The 11521-nt window shown below is 36.4% G+C and overlaps 1 pseudogene; it reads left to right on the top strand.

The window, feature by feature from the left end:
* The first annotated feature begins 1997 nt into the window (after positions 1-1997).
* Positions 1998-10673, top strand: LOC124082261 (DET1 homolog; annotated as a pseudogene).
* The last annotated feature ends 848 nt before the right edge of the window (positions 10674-11521 follow it).

Below are 11521 nucleotides of genomic sequence, written 5' to 3'. Positions count from 1 at the left end.
AAGCTTTAAGTTTTTCAGATATATTTTATTGCCTTTCATTCATTATCTCAAGTTAACATTTTTCTAATCAATTATACTTAGAGGTCATATCTTACCTATGTGTAGCAAATTAAAACATGGAAAATATTACTTCTTAATGAGAATTAATTTGACATGGAAGAAAATTTCAAATAGCTGTCGTTATTAAGCAACTGATACATGGCAATCATTGTGCTAGATTTTTCATAATCTTATCTGTACTTTTCAGGATAACAGTGTATGTAGCTGTGTAAATATTTTATTCTCTAATTTTTAGATGATAAGGAGGTTCAGGAAACATAAACAAAGTAAGCAGTTGCAAGATTTCTAGAAACCTTAGTATCTTGGTCTCACCTTCAAAATAAAACCTGAGCACTTCATGAGACACAATCACAATGAAATCCCCAGTGTGTAGATATTAACTATATTTAAAAGCATAGAAGATGAATCACAACCTTATATTAATTAAAGGAAAATTTATGAAGCAATTTATAATACACTGGCATTAACATCTTTACAAATATTTTTATTTTTATTGTGCAGAAGATGTCATCAATTTTGAAATATTTTTCATAAGTACATGGTATAAGAGAAAGAAAATGTAAAGTGTTACCTTGTTTCCCCAATGGAAGACAAGAAGATGAGGCAGTGGGATAATCTATTGTGGATCGCTTTAATACTATTTAAACCTTGTTCCTTTATGATATGGTAATTTTGTGGTTTCAAGTACCTAAAATTCCATTTAAATTCTGAGAAGTCAGTATGATTAGAAATTTTCTTTCCAATTTTTGTTCCATGGATTCCAAGGAGTACTTTAGCAAAGTTTGATTTAGAACATGATAACAGGAAAGAAGGAGGTTGTAGTATTATAATGGTTATCTGTAATATGAGTTCAGATTCACTTGTTCCATGAACTAGTTTTTTGATTCAAGATAGTGTTTTTTAATTTCCTACTTTCCCATTATCAAGTTTTGCACAGCAGATATTTCCTGCTACACTTATTGCCTCAATCACACTTTCCTGAACACATCAATAATCTCACATCTCTGTAAATCTTTATCTTTGCTCTGAATGCCCTTTCACATTCTTACATGATAAATTCCTATGTGCCCTTTAAGATTATTTTGCAATTTGAACACAACTACAAAAATATCTTGTGCATCTCATACAAACTCAGTTCCTTATATTGTTTGTGTTCAATTCTCTATGTACCTAATAAAGAGAATGCATAAAATTTTGTGTTGGTATATGCTAATATAAAACTGTTTGATGTAAAAATCATTGAGTTCCTAATATATCCTAGGAACTCTTCTATACATTTTGTATAAAGCCAGGAAGAAAAGAAAAATTCTAGACTTCATGGAAATATATTCTAGAAGGGGGACATAACAAAGATGACAAGTTATATATGTAGCTAGTGATAAGTACTAAGGAGAAAACCAAATTGGAAAAGGGGGATAGAAAGTCTTGGTAAGGATAAAGAGTCAACACTAGATTATGGCCAGAAAACCCTCCTTGAGCAAAAGAGCAAAAATATAAAGGAAATGAGAAAATAAATAGGCAGATAGAGGGCATTGGAGAACCTGTAACGAGAACATGTATGGAATATTTTTTAAAAATACCAAACAGGACATTGTAGGTAGAGTGAGAAATTTTGTGGACCTGAAGTCAGAGTAGCAAATGGATAAGATAATAGAGGACTTTTAGAAGAAATATGCGGACTTCAAAATCCATTTACTCTGGATTTTAGCTTCAGTCCTGATAGCATATGAAAAATGGATTTTCCCTGTTACTTTAAAGAATTACAAGAATAACAAAATATAGGATAAGAAAATGTTCAGATATTACTAAGCAAGAAATGCAGAAGAGTGATCCCTGGGAGAAAGGGAAAAAACAAAATGAATACAATGATATTTAAGCTTATTATCTGGAAAGAATTTACACATGGCTGCTGAGGAATATGGGGCCTAAAGAGAGTAATGAGGAGGTGGGAGGAGGAGGACACAGAGCAAGGTGGGGTGTCCCTTGCCTTCCACCAACTAGCTGAACCTGAAAGAGATGTGAAAACAGATCATCATGTTTCCAATAAAACATGTGAGAACTCCAAAACCAAAATGTCATTCACTGCTTGGAATGATGAAGGATCAGTTCAGGAAGGTAGGTAACCACTGGCACCAGGTGCGTGTCCACCAGAGTCTTCTCCAACTTCACAATTGTTAACGTTGAAAAGCCTCCTGTTTCTTATGCAATGGACACTGCTTTATTGCTTTTCTCTTATGGCCAAATAACTATTGAAATCTGTAAATGCCAGGACTTGCAGGGATAGAGGACCTACTTATTTTAAGGATATAAGTCGGATGGAGAGGAAATCCTATCCAATGGCAATGACCAGCAGTCATCTTGGGTGGCTCTTTTGATCTGTTTTGTCCTTCAGCACTTACTAATTGTGAGCACCTGAACAGGGAATGTTGTCTCTTCACTGATGACTGATGGTGTGTCATCACAGGCTCTGCTGTCTATCCTCCCAGAGAAGACTTACTCTTTTTTCTATGAGGCATATTGCAACCATGAGTCAGAGACTTTCAATTCATGGTCCCTCTAGAGTACTAATCTCTTTACACCATTGAGTTTTCCACTGATGACTATGTGACATGTTCCTACTCAATGTAAAAGAAGTGATCCTTTCATGTAAACAAGGGCTGCACTTTTAGAAAAACATCCTGGCTATATTGTCAGTGCAGGAGGAAGACCATCTCTGTCTTCCAGAAGTCATGCTCACTGATGTGTGGACCATGGCAGCTTTTGCTATGAGAATGACACTGTGTTGGCTCTTTTCCCTGAGATGCAAAGGGACAAGACAATCATGTTCAATCCCTTTAAGGATCCTTTCATCAATCCCTGAAACACCAGCTGCTGATATACCTGGGATACCAGGAATAACAGGATGGTAGCACAATGGCCAAGATATGCTTCTTCCTGTCCTCTAACCAACTGCAGCAGCTGTACATGTGGAAAAAGAAGCCTCTGGAGGAAAACCATGTTTATTGAGTGGACCAGTGAGTCTGTAGTGACACTGCAGGTCACAGATTCACCTCAGATTGCTTCTTGAGGTATTAGTTTGGAAACTCAGATCAGCCAGCAAAGAAGTAAACTACAAAGTCAGCTGAATCTAGGATCTCTTGTGGTGAGCCATTCTTATAGACCGTGGCCGCCATTAGAAGATGGCGCCGGCTTCCACTGTAGCCTGTGATAAACAACTCCTTATATGGAGAATTGGCACGCAATCCCTTCCCACCCTATGAGAGAGATCCACGTGGCAGCTTGGGATTGCTATGCAGGAGGCTTTATTAGGCTGTGCTTGGGCGCTCGGCGGGGGGTCCCTAGAAGATGATACATGAAACAAGGCCTGAATAAACTGCTGAAAGAAGAATCCTGTGTCGTGTTTTCCCTTGCCGGCGAGGGGTCGCGACAATCTCTCATTGACCTGCTGCTGATACTGCTGTTGAGAGAAATTGTATAGGGTGTGTTTTCACAATCCCTCACTAGCCTCTTGTGACATTTCTTTGTGGTGTACTCTAAAGTGACGACAGAGATGATTGCTATGTTTGAAAATATGTTTATGGACTTTTGAGTTCTTGGGAACTTCTGTGATCTCTTCCATAATGCTGCTCTGCACAGTGAAGTCCAGTTTCCGTGCTCAGCTTCTAGCAATAAGGTTGCAAGGCAGATCCAGTGCTAGTTCAAAGACAATGATAAATGCAAGTACAGATGTGGTGAGCCGCTTCTGCCGTTTCTGCAGACTATGGTCGCCATTACAAGATGGCGCTGGCTCCGCTGTGGTCTGTGACAAACAACTCCTTATTTGGGAGAGTTGGCGCGTGGTTTTTCACCACCCTATGAGAAAGCTCCACGTGGCAGCTTCGCATTGGGGCTTGAGATGCTTTATTAAGGCTGGGAGGGGCATCCGAGAGGGAGAAGAAGAAATATCAAGGGCCTGAATAAACTGCTGAAAGAAGATTCCTGAGTTGCGTCTTCCTTGCGGGCAAGGGGTCGCGACATACAGAGAGTACACAGACATTGTGAGCTGATTGCTGGGTCAGCTCCCCATCCGTACCCAGTCTTAGAGTGGTATCTCCTACCTGGTTTTACCTCTCTTTAGCTCTGAAGACAAGTGGATGTCAGGCACAGAGCAACCCAAGATTTGTGAAGAACATCTCATAAGGTTCTATGCCTGGGGCTTTGCATTGCTCAAACTTGAGATCCAGGCAACTTAATGTGCAGCTCCATGAGATATAAAATTTGAGGACTCCTTGCCTTCACATTGTACCCTTTTGAGCCTTTTTGCCATTTCTGTGCAGAGGATTCATGCTGAATATGTTGTCAAGTTCCATATATGAAACTGCTGCATGTAGAACAGCCAGATTATTTGGTCTTTTAGGACTTTGCCTGCTTAATTTCAGTGGACTGTAGAGTCCATTCTGCTGACTGCCAGCTCTGTGGGTTCTGTACTGGTGTACCTCACATGTGAGAGTGCTAAGAAGGGGCAGGGGACTCAACCTTATAGGACTTATTATTGTGTACAGTACCCCTACTGATTGATTTAAAGTCCTATTGCCTTTTCCCTGTGTGAATTCCCAGGATTAATTAAATCCATTCTATTCTTGTTTATTTAGGTTATGTGTTTATTTTTTTCTGTGAACATAAAAAGCATTATATACCTCAACCCATTTTGTGTCATTTCTTTTGCATTATTGTATGTACCCAAAGTAGGAAAATCTTTATTCATTAGAACTTTGAACATCGGTCTCACTTATCCAACAAGCAGAACCTTATTTATGAGAAAAAAAATAAAGCCTTGATATTTTCTAACTTAAAAAAAAATCCAACTCAAACCAAACAAACAAACAAACAAGCAAAAAAACCCTGAAGAATCAAGAGACTAGGTGATCTAGGTGATTCTCTTGGGAAGATATAATTGAAATTAGTAGAGGCAAGTGTGTAAAGTTAACCCAGAACATTAAAGTAAAGTAAATTTCAGACAGGAGAAAATCACTCAGAGAAAGAATTCTGGAGACCTATACAAGGTTGAGATAGTCTTCTACAGAGTTTTGATTAGCACAAGTAAATGTGGAGAAAATCTATGAAGCTTGGGAAAGAATATTAGAAAGCAGTCAGATGTATAATTTCTGAAGCTGAAAGAGGACTTGGAAAGACTGTGCTGACACAGGAGAGTGGCATGCAGGTGAAATACATGCAGCATTGTTGGAGTACTTGGAAAAGTTTTGCTTTGGTAGTAGGTTAAGTTTAGTTTTAAGTGAAAAGTCTCTCTACTTCTGATTGCCTAATAAACCTTAAAAGTCTCTAAAATGCAAAAGAATTCAAAAGTAACTTCATTATTATCCATAGAACAAATCAATAACATTTAAATTAAGTAAATAAAAAATCCAGTACCCAAAAAAGAAAAAATCTCAATGCTTTCTACATAATTAAAAAAAATAGTAGGCATGGAACAAAAATGAAAATATGGTTTATAATGAAACCATAGTCAATCAACGTAAATAGACTAATGATAGAATTTGTAAACAGGGTATTAAAATCTCATCTTAATAATTGTATCATATTTGAAAATATAAAATCTGAAATGAAAAATACACTGGATTGAACGACATATGTAATTTTACTGAAGGTGAAGAAGAAGGGTTAAAAAGAAACTTAAAAAATTCTAATATTAGGAAAACTAGGCAAGTACAAGAACATGAATAAAACTAAGTACATCATAAACAAATTGCTTATGAGCAGTGATAAAGAGAACATTTACAAGTAGCCAGAGGAAAAATAAACATGGTTATGTACAGAATAATAAATATGTGAATGATAGCTGATTTGATATTATAAAAATATTAGAAGACAGTGGAGAAATAGGTATCAAAAAAATTGGAGAAAAGTCAGCCTCTTCAAAAATGGTGTTTGATATTCATTTTTAGAAGGTATGAGAAAGGTCATTATGTTGATCCCTCTTACCATGTATCAAATCACTGAAAATGGACCAAAAACTTAACTGTAAGATCTGAAACTATGAAACTGCTAGAAGAAAACCAGGGAAAAAAACTTTAAAATGTCTTTATAGGCAATGATTTTATATACCATCCCCAAAGCACAAGAAACAAAAGCAAAAATTAAATTTAAAAAAGAATTATATCAAACTAAGAAGCTCTGCATAGCAAAGTAAATAATTGACAGAGTAAAGAGACAACCTGAAGAATGGGAGAAAATATTTGCCAGGTATTTGTCTGATGAAGGATTATTATCTGGAATACCTTAGAACCTTAAAAAATGTCCACAAGGAACAAGTAATTGAATTAAAACTTGATCAAATGGTCTTAATAGACACTTCCCAAAACAAAACAAAAGGGCAAACAAGTATATGAAAAAATGATCAATATCATTCGCCACCAGGGAAATGCAAATCAAAACTACCACCTCACCTCAATTAGAATGGCTATTATCAAAGAAACAAAACAAACAACAAGTGTTGGTGAAAATGTGGGAAACAGGCAGCTCCATACACCATTGATGAGAATGTAAACTAGTACAGCTATGGAGAACAGTATGAAAATTCCTCAAAAAAAATATTTCCAGCTTTCTCACTTCTGTGCATATATCCAATATATTCAAAGGAAATAAAGCCAGCATACCCAAGAGATAGCTGCACACCCTTGATTATTGTGACACTATTCATAATAGCTAAGATATAGATTCAAAGTTGTCAACCATCAATGGATAAATGGAGAAAGAAATTTGGTGTATGTACCAATGTTTTTTTTTTTTTTTTAATCCATAAAGAATGAAATCCTGCCAGTTACAGCAAAACAGATGGTACTGGAAATCTTAGGTTAAGTGAAATAAGTCATACACAGAAAGATAAATAATGCTCTCTCTTAAATGTGGAAGCTAAAAAAAATAGTCAACCTGAAAGTAGAATAATAATTACTAAAGTGCAGTGGTAATGGAGGCATAAAGGGAGGTTGGATAATGAGTAGCAAAAACAGTTAGAAGGAATAAGTTCTCATATTCTAGAACCAGTGGAATTACTAGTGTTCACAATAATCTATTATGTATTTTATGAAGTTGTAGAAGAAAGGAGTTTGAGGACTCCAAACTTTAAGAAATTATAAGAAAGAAATGCTAATTAGCATCTGACTTGAACAGTATGCATAATGTATATATTTGTTGAAATTTTACATTGAACCTCATTAATATGTACAATTAATTTTAAAAATAAAAATCAAGAACTGAAAGAAAAATAATGCCAAACATTTTATAACCAATGAAAAAGTATTTTTAAAATAAAGAAAAAATAACTTTTTCAGAATCACAAAGACTGAAAGAATATCTTTCAATATTGTATTGCATGACATAAAATTAATGGAATTCCTTCATGCAGAAATAAAATGAAATCCGAATCTACTCAAAGAAAGCAAATTAGAAATGATATATATGTGGGGGAAATATAAATTATATATGTATGAAACTTTTTAAAATTTGACTTTGTTTAAAAAATTAATGTTTTCTGTGGGCTTCAATATGTAGAAATAAAATGTATGATAAAAATAACACAAAGGCTGGAAAATAAAAAATTGAAAGCTACTTTTGCAACATTCCTATGTTATATACATACTGGTAAACAGCAATTACTGTTGTTTGTATTCTTGATAGCTGTCATTCTGACTGGAGTGAGATGAAATCTTAGATTGGTTTTGATTTGCATTTCTCTAATTGCTAGTGATGATGAACATTTTTTCATATGTTTGTTGATTAATTGTATATTCTCTTCTGAGAAGTGTCTCTTCAGTTCCTTGGCCCGTTTATTGATTGTTTTTTTGTTTTTTGTTTTTTTAGTGTTTAGGTTTTTGAGTGCTTTATATATCCTAGAGACTAGTGTTCTATCTTATGTGCTTGTGGTAAGGATTTGCTCCCATTCTGTACACTCTCTATTCACCTCACTGATTCTTTCTTTTGCTGAGAAGAAGCTTTTTAGTTTGAATCTATCCCATTTATTGATCCTTGGTTTTAATTCTTGAACTACTGGAGTCTTATTAAGAAAGTTGGGGCCTAATCTGACATGATGGAGATTTGGGCCTACTTTTTCTTCTATTAGGCACAAGGTCTCTGGTCTAATTCCTAGGTTCTTGAACCACTTTGAGTTGAGTTTTGTGCATGGTGAGAGATAGAGGTTTAATTTCATTTTCTTACATGTGGATTTCCAGTTTTCCCAGCACGGTTTGTTGAAGAGACTATCTTTTCTCCAATGTACGTTTCTGGCGCCGTTGTCCAATATAAGATAACTGTAGGTATGTTGGTTAGTCTCTGTGTCTTCTATTCTGTACCATTGGTCTATAGGTCTATTTTGGTGCCAGTACCATGCTGTTTTTGCTACTTGCTCTGTAGTATAGTTTAAGGTTCTAGAATAGAAATGCCACCAGCTTCACTCTTCTTGCTAAGGATTGCTTTGGCTATTCTGGGTCTCTTATTTTTCCAGATGATTTTCATGACTGCTTTTTCTATTTCTATGAGGAATGTCATTGGGATTTTGATTGGGATTGCATTGAATGTGTATAGTGCGTTCGGTAATATTTTGACAATATTAATTCTGCCTATCCAAGAAAAAGGTAGATCTTTCCATCTTCTAAGGTCTTCTTTAATTTCTTTCTTTAGCATGCTGAAGTTTTCATTGTAAAGGTCTTTCACCTTTTTATTAAGTTTATTCCCAAGTATTTTATTTTTTTGAGGCTATTGTAAATGGGGTGGTTTTCCTAGTTTCTCTTTCTAAGGATTTGTCACTGATGTACAGAAATGCCTTTGATTTATGAGTGTTGATTTTATATCCAGCTACTTTGCTGAGTTCATTTATTAGTTCTAGGAGATTTCTGGTGGAATGTTTTGGGTCTTCTATGTATAGAATTATATCATCTGCAAATAGTGATAATTTGAGTTCTTCTTTTCCTATCCATATCTCTTTAATTTCTTTCATCTGTTTGATTGATTTAGCTATTGTTACAAGAACTTTGTTAAGTAGAAGTGGTGAAAAAGATTATTGTCATTCCAGTTTTTAGAGGGAATGTTTTCAATTTTTCTCCATTTAGAATGATGTTGGCCTTTTACATCATTATTATATCTTTTTTTTAAGATACCTTTTACAATGTTGAGGTATGTTCCTGATATATGATCATCTCAATAGATGCAGAGAAAGCATTTGATAAAATACAGCATCCATTCATGTTCACAATGCTAGAAAAACTAGGGATATATGCATGGTCAATTTTACTTTCAAGATTATATATTTTGTCTTTATTGTCTGAGGTTCTGTCTTCCAAGTGGTCTAGTCTGTTGGTGATGCTTTCTGTTAAATTTATAATTTGGTTTACTGAGTTCTTCAATTTGAGAATTTCTGCTTGGGTTTTTCCCACATTCTTTAAGTCTTTATTGAAGTGATCTTTCACTTACTGTATTTTTTCTTTGACTTCACTCCTTATACTATCCTTTACTTCACAGATCAATTTAACTATGAACATTTGAACTCCTTCTTGGACATTTCTTCTACTGTGTTGTCAGTGACTTTTGCTGAAGAATCTTGGTTTGTTTGGGGTGCTTTATTCCCTTGTTTTTCATGTTGTTTGTGTGTTTTCCTTTCTAGAAGGATGGACCTAAGACAGCACAAATTCTACCCTGTATACCTATAGTGTCCCTCACCTTTAATGTGAGACCAATATCAATAGCATCCAGTGTGTGTATAGCCTTAAAGCTAATAGCTCCCACTAAGGCATCTATTGCTTTCTCACATTAAACCAAAATGATGAATTCAATAACTATGTATAGTATAAACAGAAAATTTGTTAAAATGGTTTACAATTTCAAATTGTGGATGAAAGAACAGAGTTAGCACTGTACATGATGTTTCCTAGGGAGGAAGAGAGAAGCTAGAAGTAAAAATTCAGAGGAAGTGTGGAAAAAGTGCCAACAGAGATTGGCTGTTGGTTGAAGAAATGTTGGAAAGAAAATCCAAGAAAACAGAGGAAGAGAGAGGAAGAATATGAACAAAGAGAAAAAATTAAAGACATAAGAATACAACAAAAATTCAAAACACCAGTCATATATCATTGTCCTCCACACACTGATGCATAAAAAAAATCCTGTACCAAATATGGTAGTGATATTAACAAATCAAAAATAAAATAAATATCTCTGGAAAGTTGAACTGTCTCCATCAGTGTTCAAAAGTTTCTCAGCCCTGTCTCTGATGTCTCTCAGGATCACCAGACCCAGATCAGCCTTCGCAGACCCAGTCACTATCCCACAGATCTGAGCTTCAGATACCTCAGGCTCTACCATGCTGCAGTCCCAAGATCTCAGTGCTGCTCCTACTTGCAGAGAGACCACCAGGAATACACTCATGTAAAGGAGCAACCCCAGATGCAGCAACAAGACAAGGGCCACCAGCATTCACAGCAGGAGGATCTCAGGAACCTCCAAACCTGCAGGCATCCCTACAGTGGACCTGCAGGTCTCAGCTGGAGTCCCCAAAGAGAGGCTTTTGTGGTGGTAAACCTGCTGGCACTGGCCCCCGGGCCCTGGCTGGTGTGCCAAAATGCATGTAGTTACATGCAACCAAACCTGGAGTGTCCCCTGCAGCAGTCCTCTAGGCTGTGGTAGTAGCGGTAGTGGTGGTGGTTGTTGGCAGCAGGCAGTGGGTCAGCAACAGCAGTGGCTGCAGCTGTGGGGGCAGCATCACCTGGTAATCTCTGGGAATCAGAAGTGGTGTCGCCATCAGTTGGGGCTGGGGCAGCGGTGTTTTCTGTGGCATCAGCGAGTGGTTGCAGCTGCAAGGGCAGCAGCACCCAGAAAGACGACTTCCGGGTGATGTTGAGGTGGCAGCAGTGGCATCAGAGGCAGCTGTGATGGAAATAGTGGTGTAGGCTGCAGCTGATTGGACACGAGACCTCTGTTTGTCATTGGCAGTGACCTTGGAGATAGGGTTGGAGGTAGCCAAGGCTGTGCCCAGAGAAATGATGTCAGGGCCAGAAGGGACATCTGTAGCAGCTGATAAAACATTCTCATATTTAAGGTGAAATTAACTTAAATATGACTAATACATTATATGTCATCACGTAGTTATTAGGAAACTCTATTAGAAATTTAATTTACTTTCTTTAAGTTTTTAGGGGTTTAGTTTCCTCAGTGTAAGTCATGGGTCAACCTGATATTAGAGAAAAAGAAAAAAACAACAACATATAGTTTTTAACTATATATCAAAGCATGTGTGTGTAAAAATACTCATCCTTCCAACAGTCAATATTCTCAGAAATGAATATCGGATAATCATTTGTAACCTTCAGGCAAGTTACATAACCTGATTGTAACCCATGGGAAAGGGAATATCAGGCAGCACAACCTGGGAGCATGTTTGAAATGCAAATTCCTAGTCTTCCTTTCCAAACCTGCTGAA

The sequence above is a fragment of the Marmota monax genome, unplaced genomic scaffold (genome assembly GCF_021218885.2).
Source record: "Marmota monax isolate L192 unplaced genomic scaffold, Marmota_monax_Labrador192_F-V1.1 WCK01_AAM20220418_F8-fsc00132, whole genome shotgun sequence".
Classification (NCBI taxonomy): Eukaryota; Metazoa; Chordata; class Mammalia; order Rodentia; family Sciuridae; genus Marmota; species Marmota monax.
This window is presented reverse-complemented; position numbering and strand designations above follow the sequence as displayed.